General features: G+C 41.4%; 1 protein-coding gene and 1 pseudogene across 2 annotated transcripts in view; one reads left to right on the forward strand and one right to left on the reverse strand.

Moving 5' to 3' along the window:
* Sas-4 (spindle assembly abnormal 4) overlaps positions 1-9,684 on the reverse strand; it is a 61,371-nt gene extending 51,687 nt beyond the window's left edge. For both annotated transcript variants that reach the window (XM_083140428.1, XM_083140427.1), the window contains exon 1: positions 9,570-9,684. The gene's annotated coding sequence lies outside the window, so the exon portion shown is untranslated. The remainder of the gene's footprint in view (positions 1-9,569) is intronic.
* LOC146002209 (histone-lysine N-methyltransferase SETMAR pseudogene) lies at positions 6,610-7,638 on the forward strand (annotated as a pseudogene).
* Positions 9,685-10,226: the final 542 nt, after the last annotated feature.

Here is a 10,226-nt window from a genome sequence, read left to right on the forward strand (position 1 = left end):
GGGGGCTCATATTCTCATTGCTGATTTCCAGAGTAGTATGTCCTGGAAGTACGAGGTTCATCTCTATTAAGTCCTTCTCTCTGGGCACCAGATCTCCAGTTTCTATCTTGATACCTTTGGAAATTTCTCCTTGGTTCACCACGTCTGGAACGCTCAAATCGCCCTCTATTACGTTGAGTGTTCAAGCTTCTGGAACTTTGACTACTTTGATCTTCATCTGCTGTGCGAACTTCAACACCACGTACTTGAAGATTACTGTGATTTTTATCTTCCCTGCTTCTGAGTTCAGATTTATTTCTCCAAGCCTCAGGTTCATCAAATAAATCAAAGTCCTTTAAAAACTAAGCCAACTGATTCATCTGCTTTGGAGCACGAGCTAAACAGAGATTTCGCACTCGGTATGGCAACTGACCAATAATTAGGCTAACAACTTCACTTTCCCTGAAACTCACAGCCAAATTACGATATGCAGCGTAAACACTCCAAGCATAGCTTTCTAAGTTCTTGTGAACTTCCCGATTAAAACGTCTGTTTCTAACAGCAGCCAATTGTCTCTGTTTTGCCCTTTCAGAGGCAAATTCCTCCCTGAATTTGTCACAAAAGTCATCGTAGTCATCGAAGTCGTCTATATTTCCCGACAACCAATGTTCTGCATTGCCTGTAAACACGAGGTAACAATTCAAGACGATAGTTATCTGGTACCTGCATCAGTTCAAAACTTACATTGAGATCCCGCAGATACTTTTCAGCTGACTGCGCTTCTATGTTGCCGCTGAATTTTGGAAGGCAGGCTATATCAGACATTCTTGGCATCTTATAATAACTCTTTCTTCTACGAGGGGATTCGTCTTTATTATAACCCTCGAGAGGTTTTCTTCTTTCATCCACTTGGGTAGGATCTGTCGAGTACAAGTTCCTGGCAATGTAAGGTTGTTTATTAGGAGAAACACTGGGATGGATGCATCTATCAGAACAAGACAAATTTGAATTATCCTTACGGAAAGTTTCATGCACACTCTTCATTTCCTCCTGCAGAGCATTGATTCTGTGAATAAACATTTCACTCTGTTCCTTCAATTCTTCCCGAAGAACAGTTTCAAGTCTCTGGGATTTAGCTTCCAATAGGTTCACTTTTTCAATCACTGACTTCTCAATAGCACTAGACCGCTCCTCTAAGGATTGTACCACAGACTCAAGTTCCTTTACTTTGTCTTCATTACTTTCATATAATTTCATTTTCTCTAGCAGTTGCCCCACCAATTCCAGGCAAGTACTTATGTTTTCTTCAACTTTATCTTTCCAAGACTCCAATTGTTGGCTGACTACTTCCCCTACTCGTTCATTTAACTTTTTAGCGACTTGGCAAATATCTTCCTTTAATTGCCCAGTAAGTGCCTGTAACTCTCTTCTATGTTTTTCATCTTCCTCCTCCTTCTCTTGTTTTCTCTTTTCTTCTAGACTTTCCACTAATTTGCGAAACATTTCCAAGTCTTCTTGTCTCCTAGCTTCTGATTCCTTTTTCTCAAATTCTCTTTTCTCTTCAAATTCGCACTTCTCAAGTTCTCTTTTTTCTTCAAGTGATTCAATCAAGCGAGTAACATCAAGCATATCTTTCTTTCTAGCTGCCATTTATTTCTTCCGCTGTTTTTCTTCCTCAATCTTTTTGTTTTTCCTTTCCTCTTTATCCTTCATCAACCACTCTAGTAAGCCTGGAACTGCTGATGTCTGAGTAGAGAAACTAGGCTCAGGATCTGAGGCTACGGCAGGCATTGGCAAACACGTCTGACACAAAAGTTCACCTTCGGTTCTATTAGTAATTTCTTTACCTTCACAGTGCCAATGGAAATTTTTATGACACTGGCTACACTGGAATGAGTCCTTTAGCTCTCCCTGGTTTCTACAGCAAGCAAATTCAGTCTCTAGATCCATTGTTCTCTTAGATCTACTTCGGAGATTCTTCCCTGATTTATCACCTTCCATGTTTTCATGTAAGTTCATCACTTTAAAAGCGGCAAATTATTTTGCAAGGGTGCTTCACTCTAATGCTGCACTCGCGAGTAATGTTAACAGTTCAGAAATGTTATCTTCGGGTCCCACGGCATAAGAACCAATTAACTTTGCAAAACTACTGTATCGGCTCACGTGCTGACACAATATAACTTTGCCTCAGGTTCCACTATGTAAGAGTCAAATAACATTGCTTCGGGCTCTACTGTGTACCAATTAACTTTCTTATTGATCTCAACGTTAAGTCACCAAACAACTTGACACAGTGTCCACACTAGTTTGGCACTATCGGGCTACACTTACATATTTCCACTTCGGGCGCCACGTTGTGCACAATCGAGCCCCACGTTGGGATGCCAATTAACTTTGCAACGTCCTTCCTGCTCGGGAAAGGGTGCCTACTACACCTACACGAGCACGTCAGCTGGATGCAAGTCTACTAACTTGGCCACGACCAATCAGTAGCACCATACGCTCTGCAAAGTTTTACCCATTATGCTAACCTTTTCTCCAGCGGTGGCATGAGACTCTATTTCACTCAGGGTTCGGGAATAAGTGCACAGCCCAACGTTAGAGAAAGTTTAATGAACGTAGCTGGATACACTTATGCAACTATAAACGTTGTAAGTTTAGCACACGCCCGTGTAGGATATTACACTCACTTGGCCAATATATTGCCACACAATGGGGGGAGAATGGCTTCTGCAAACTGCCGTAAACTGGGAACAGATACACTGCTGCTGCTGTCCTCTGGGGTCGTATCCTTAGCTCCAACAAACGTCAGGAAGTGCAGTCCCTTGCTAGCGCCGACTTCTATAGCTGCAGGCTTTTACAGGGAACTGTTGGCTTTCGGGGAACAAAGGGGCATCTATTAGGGTCACCCTCACGATAACCGAAGTATTTCACTGACCTGTAATTTACCTTCTGGGCGGTTGCCTAGAAACCCCACACCACACTACCCTGGTGGGGTGCCGCAGGTTGATGGGGGGAGGAAACCTCTCGCAACAAGCGGAGCGGGTACTCTCACTCTAAAGTGGAGTTTTTCTCTCTCGCCAATAAGCGGAGTGGGTATCTCTCACTCGAAAGTGGAGTGGGTTCTCTTGCTAAAGGCAGAGTTCAACCTCTCTCGCTGGAAGGCGGAGTGCGGCTTTTCTCGGGTGCTTGGCCTCTCGCAAGAGCGGAGTGCTCCTTTCTTCCGGGTCAGTTGGTAAGAGAGATCTTATCGTGAGCCGACCTGAAAGCCAACTGAAGAAAATCTGCTCCGCGGCTGGTTATATAGCCTCGGTTCAAGTAGCGCCTCTAGCGCCGTTCACGCGAACTACGTGGAACTGTGCTAGAGCAGGCAAGGCCATCTCTACGGCAGACAATTGAACTACGTGCACAAGGCACAAACAATGAATACATATAATATTAAACGTGTGCTAAACGTTAATATACAATTATCAGATAAATAATACATATTCTTTGCGACCACGCAGGGACTGATTAACATTACAACTCAGCATAATATGCTAACACAAAGCACCTGACCTCATTATTACCATTTACAAAGAATGGTTAATATAAATAACGTTGACAGAGTTAGTTATTAACATAGAATAACAACACTCAGAAACTAAATAATTGTGATGACCTCGCAGGATCATTACAATATACTCCTATGTAATTCCTTGTATGGGAGCAGCCATTCGTTTCCTGTGGCCTTGGATATGGTCTGCTTCTGCCATCTACTTCATGTGCATGGGGTGTAAAGGGGTACCACATCCGTAAATGCTTTCGTTGTTAAGTTAGGTGGGTAAGACTTAGGGTCCTTTGCATGAAAATAAAGTAGCCTACATAAATGATTGTAACACCTGATCATGTAACATCTTGTTTCAAGCATGAAACGAAACCCACTTGAGCCTCCCAAGAAATTCTGCCATAACTATGTGCGTGGGTCGAAGGTAAACAAAGAACAACTGTTATCTGCAAAGGGCAAATTCTAGCGTAAGCTACTTTTCAAATCATAATTTCTTGGTAATGGTTCTAAATGTTTAAAACGATTTTACCAAAGTTTCATGAGAGGAAGACAAAGTAGTATTGCACATTGTTGAAATGATTCTTACAGTGAATTTTATCCTTGGTGACAATAAGGAGCGAATGAAGAATATAGAGAATGTCTCAAATTTCATTAATTTTTGGTATACTAACTAAATTTGGCCTTCTAATCATGAATCTGTCGTTAAAATGCAGGGGTCACGTGTGAAAATAGGGAAAAAAGCCGATATAAGTGGATTTTTTTTCCAGTTGTTTCGCATTGTTTTGGAACAAAATTTTAACTAAGCTTGCCTAACCTAATCTAACCTTACTCGAAATGGTTCGTGGGGCTATCCGTGAATGGTTTGTGGGGCTACCCGTGCATGGTTCATGGCAACATATAGTATAACCGATTGTTGTAGGACTTATCGGCGAGAGGTGGCTTCTATAAAAAAGACTTCACACCCCTCTTAAATAATAGACTGAGTCCCAAAGACAATGGAAAATAAGCACTCGTGAATATCGGGCAAAGGTTTGTTGCAACAGTCGGTGAAAGAGAGTTACAGCGTCTGCCTTTGTGGTTGATGTCCGTGCATGCGTTGCTGGAAAAATGCGAAAAGTTTGCAGTCGTTGGAGCTGTTGACATTTTTAGATGTCGTCACCGCGAAACACAAAAGGGCATGGATAGTTCGAGCCCAAAAGTGAACAAGACTTGTAGTGTGATGAATCTGCGAGAGGTGGCTTCTACCGCAACATTTTAAGGATACAGACAGGAGGAATGTAGAGGAAGTGCTAACCAGAAGTTGAAGAATATAAGTGCTCAGTGATTTTGATAGTGAGTCTTCTTTAAGAGTTGAGAGCTTTCAAATATATGGCCTTTTTAGCGTCGATCATTACAAAGTTAAAAGTACAGCGCTGAACTATACAACCGTGAGTAATATTTTTCAATGTGTTATATTAGCTTCTATCTTGTTTTAGTTTTTAAGTATGGTTACATTTTTGAATCTTCACCGATACAATCAGGGCACTCCCCGTAAATTCCTGTATCTGAACCTTTCAGTATAAATCAGGTGAAGGGAACTTACCAAGGACCTCCTTCATAATTGTTTAACTCTTTCGCTGCGGTCGTCGCATTTATGCACAGCACACCAGGTGCCTTGCTCCGGGGAAGTTGCATTATTGCGAGTTCATACTTCCACTCGCTGCGGGTGTTGCATTTCCGCAGTACGTCGCTTTTAGTAGCCTTCTGACATCTGTTGATAGTATTTGGAACTATTTGAACTTGTAGTTTTGTTTTTATCCGTATGATGTCGCTAATTACGCCTCCGTTTGGAATTCTTTGACATACGAACGTTGAGTGCTCTGACATGTCAGTTTCAAATGCATGTTTGAATGTAAACAACATGGCTTCGTCAAGTCGTCAACATTTGTCTGATAATGATGTTACTCAACTGTTATTTGCCGACTCAGAATCAGAAGGTGAATTAAGTTGTGACGATAATAGCGACAGTTTTTATGAGACTTCAAGTGGTGACAGTGATTGTGTAGTGTCTGATGAAGAATTTGTACCACCGTCCGTAACATCATGGAGCAGAGTGCAAAACAGCATTGATCTAGGTGCGGGAAGTTCGACACAGGCAAGTGCTAAGTTACTTAGTGACAGTACAGTATTTAGCACACCATTTTCTTGTTTTAGCAAATATTTCCCCCGCTCAGTATTTGAACACACAGCAGAACAAACTGAAGTTTTCGCCACCCAGTATCTTGATACTACTTACGAATCTCCACGCTGCTCCACCACTCTGCGTCATCCTGTGTTTTGAGAAATACCATACCATCAGGGACTACAGAATGGTTTGCCAGTGCAAGGAATGACTTTTGTAATTTCTCTATAACATATTTTGCAATGTAATTTTTTAAAATTATTCTTTCTAAAAAAATGTGTTTTTTTCTTCAAAATTTCAAATTTTTTCAAAATATCATACCACCATGGACTATAGAATGGTTTTTCAGTGCACGGAATGACTTTTGTAAGTTCTCTCTCATATATAACGCAATGTAATTGAGAACACTATTTGTTTATAAAAAAAAAATATATTTTCAAATTTAATTACGCAGCCAAGGGATATTGTGTGCCAGAGAATTCCGCAGTGAAAGAGTTAATGTTAATTAGAACTTCAGAAATAAAAGTTTGTAAAAGGTTATTTTCTTTTCTGCTTTATACAGCAAATCAGGTTTTGTAGAAAGCTGAAAATCCTATTTAGCTTGAACGAAAGCAGTAAGGTCATTCTTAAGCTATAACAACTTTTAATGTTATAATATATATAATACGAGGGTGGTTTGAAAAGTTCTCGGAATCACCACCAGATGTCAGTGCTAGGACAACGAGGTTCTCGCATAGTACCAGGTAACCAAGAAAGTTCATGCGGTTTTACAACTGCCCGTAGTTTTCGTGGGGTAGTACGCAGTTCAGCCACCAGGGGTACATGTATGTGTGATTGGCGGAAAGCTCATTCCTTCGCACGTCCGCTAACGTAGATAACAGGTCGCAGTCGATAGTTCGGAAGCAAGTATTCACAGTGAACCATGGCTGTGTCGAATGCAGTAATCAGGGTGTGTTTACTGTATGAGTACAAGTTGGGCACAAAAGGAGCGGAAGCAGCAAGAAAAATATGTGCAGCGTTTGGAGAAGGTACAATTAGTGAACGGACAGCGCAAAAGTGGTTTCATACCTTCTCGAGTGGCGATGAGACACTGGCAGACAAACCTCGATCGGGCAGACCGAAATCTCTCGATGTGGACCAACTGAAGGCAGCAATTGAAGAGGATTCACATCAAACGTGTCAAGAACTCGCTCAACTATTTGCGGTAAGTGCTGAAACAATTCGTGTGCACTTGCATGAGCTTGGCAAATCATGGAAACTGAGTAAGTGGGTCCCGCACGAGTTGACTGCTGCGAACCGTCTCCAACGACTGAACATTTGCGCTTCCTTGCTCACTAGGAACAACAACTGTCCAATTTTGGACCGCATTTTGACATGTGATGAAAAGTGGGTAATGTACGATAACAAGAAACGCTCATACCATTGGCTATCGTCAAATGACACCATACCTTTAACTGCAAAACCTGCTCTTCATCAGCGGAAGGTGATGCTGTGTGTCTGGTGGACTACGGCTGGGATTGTGCATTATGAGTTCTTGGAAAGTGGTAAAACCATCACCAAAGAGGTGTACTCCACGCAATTGCAAAGAGTGGCCGAACAGCTTGCAAAAAAACAACCTGCATTAGTGAATAGGAAGCGTGTTCTTTTCCACCAAGACAACGCTAAACCGCATACAGCAAAGATGACCCTGGAGGTGATTTCTTCTCTCGGCTGGGAACTTCTGCCACATCCAGCGTATTCACCCGACATCGCTCCATCAGACTACCATCATTTTTTGTCTATGGACAACCATATGCGCAATCGACATTTCCAAACTCGCGAGGAGGTTGAAAACGTGGTGGTGCAGTTTTTTGCGGCCCTACACAAAGACTTTTTCAAACATGGCATCTACAGGCTTGTACAAAGATGGGAGAAGGTTGTAGAAGCGGATGGTGGATATTTTGCAGAATAAATATAAGGTAAACACATTTGTTTTGGACCTTTTCTTCTTTGTACTAAAACCGCATGAACTTTCTTGGTTACCTTTATTAATAAACACGTGGCGCGTCAGTTTTCTGGGTAGAGATCTGTGGTGCGGACGTCACTTTGTAGTTGTTCCCGTGCAGTGCTTTGTGAAGATGGAAAAAATCGAGATTCGAGCAGTGATTAAGTACTTCGTAAAGAAAGGTAAGAAAGCAAAGGAAATTCATGCCGATTTTCTGAACACACTGGGGGACTCTGCTCCTTCATATTCAACTGTTGCAAAGTGGACAAACGAGTTTACATTTGGTCGGGACAGCTTAGAAGACCACGTAGTGGTCGCCCAAAATGTGCTACTACCCCAGAAATTATTGAAAAAGTGCATAAATTGGTCATGGAGGATCGCCAACTGAAAGTGCGTGAAATTGCTGAAGATATAGGAATGTCACCCGAACGGGTGTATCACATTTTACCGGTTGAATTGGATATGAGAAAATTATCTGCAAGATGGGTGCCGCGACTTTTAACACAGGACCATAAATGCATCAGAGTGGACATTTCCGAACAATGTTTGACAGATGGGCGAGGGGCAGTGCAAGGGAGGGCAGGGGTATGCGGAGGGGTTGTTCAGTTATACGGTCCACAAGGAAGGTCCTGTGGGTTCCTCAACAGTGATGCCAACTCTACCATAATGGTTCTAAACCTAGCAAAATTTGAACTTCGTTGGCATCTAGCACTCTCTGTTTGGCATAATGGGAAAATCTAGCATAATCTCAAAAACGGGCATCCCTGGGAAACAGAGAAATTGAATTCTAATGAAGATATTTTGAGGAAATATTTATTTTTAAGAAAATCTCCAGATCTTGTTTGTACTTCTCTAGCGGACTTGTTTCAAACCACAGGAAGTATGCCAACCAAGGGACAAGCTTTTACAGGCCCTGATCCATCCTCTTGTTTTCATTTTTTCTTTATCCTCCCCGGTCACAAATAAAATTGAACTTAAAACTACTATAGTCATCAGAAAATGATGATAATAACCCTAGCATAATTTTATCACATTTAGCGTAATTTATGAGTTGAAACAGCACCTTTTCTTATCAGGAGGTTGGTATTGGCAAAGCTGTTCTTAATCCATACATGACAGGCAGGGAGGACATGCAGCTAACATTACAAATCCAATGGCTAATCCAAGGTACAGGCGATACTGTTACTGTGTAATTGAACGCATTTTCGAAAACTTTCCTCGGTCTGTTTACCATAACTTCCTACACCCCAAAAATTCCACGAGTCGCCACTGTGTTAAGGTACCTTAGGCAAATATCTCCACTTCTCATTGACAAGGCATTCCAAAGACAACTGTCGACACAAGCCTTGAAGGAGTGTAGTGTTGCTTAAGACCTCCACCAACATGATGAAATGTTGAAAGCACTTAGGGAAATTACTGCAATGCTAAAAGCCCTAAACCTGGTCCACCTAACCTAACCACGAAAGCATTTAGACGTTAATTGAATACTAAGAGCCCTAAATCTGACTCGCCTAACCTAACTACAAAATCCCTCCGATATTCGGTGGAGGCACATAGAGGTTTGGATCCCACTTTAAACTGCAGTTCCAGTCTCAATTAGCCTAACTGTGCATAAAGTGGACATAGCCTAGAACAAAAACACAAACCTCCTTGCACCACACACGTGACTTAGATGGCAGCAGCAGTCCATAACCAAGACCACATTAAACAAATCCCTGGTGGCAAGAGAAGAATAGTGTAGGAGAATATGGAAGAAACGAACCATTATAAAACAAATATTATTACTAATATTGTCAAGATAATGTGAACATAAAACTGCCACATAGTTTAAGCAGTTGGATTTTAGTTACACTACGTAGGGAAATGGTAGCGCTCAGCATACACACAGCAACACTTACCGAAGATTTATAATTGTTCTATCGGTTAGTAAAGAAGAATTGTAAAAAAATTTAATTCAAGCACTGGATCTTGAGTAAGTTCATTACACAAAACTTTGCTCATAGCAGCCCGCCTACATCGTTGCCAGGTTGCCAACTACAGTTTCCCGAATTTTGCTTTTGGCGCGTTCTTGGTTTGAACCAAAGAATTACAGAATCTGGCAACCCTAAACTGATGAGCTGTGCTGTGAGCTCAGCTATCCTATCTTTTTTTAAACTTTTCATTCTGTTCGTTAACTAAAGAATAGGGGTGTACATAATTCCGGAAAGGTCGGTATCGGGATTGAGAAAAGAAAGAATTTCCTGTCCTGGTGCTCAAATCAAATTTCAATGGCCCAGAATTTTCCTTTGTGCTCACTTATAGCACCCATGTAAACCACCTTTAAGCCCCGCCCTTCGGCTGTAACGTCACATAGAGAAAGGTGTTAGACAAACGTGCCGTAAGTGAGACCCCCAGCTCATCGATGTATTAATATCTATCAAATTGTCACGCATAATCAGTAGCACAAGGAAAAGAAAACGGACAACATATAATAATTGTTCTATAACACAGTTATTTTGTAGTTTAAATTGATTAATTATTATAATTAGTGTTGGATTTTGAAACAACTGTTTACA

The sequence above is a fragment of the Lepisma saccharinum genome, chromosome 18 (assembly GCF_977018435.1).
Source record: "Lepisma saccharinum chromosome 18, izLepSacc3.1, whole genome shotgun sequence".
Taxonomy (NCBI): Eukaryota; Metazoa; Arthropoda; class Insecta; order Zygentoma; family Lepismatidae; genus Lepisma; species Lepisma saccharinum.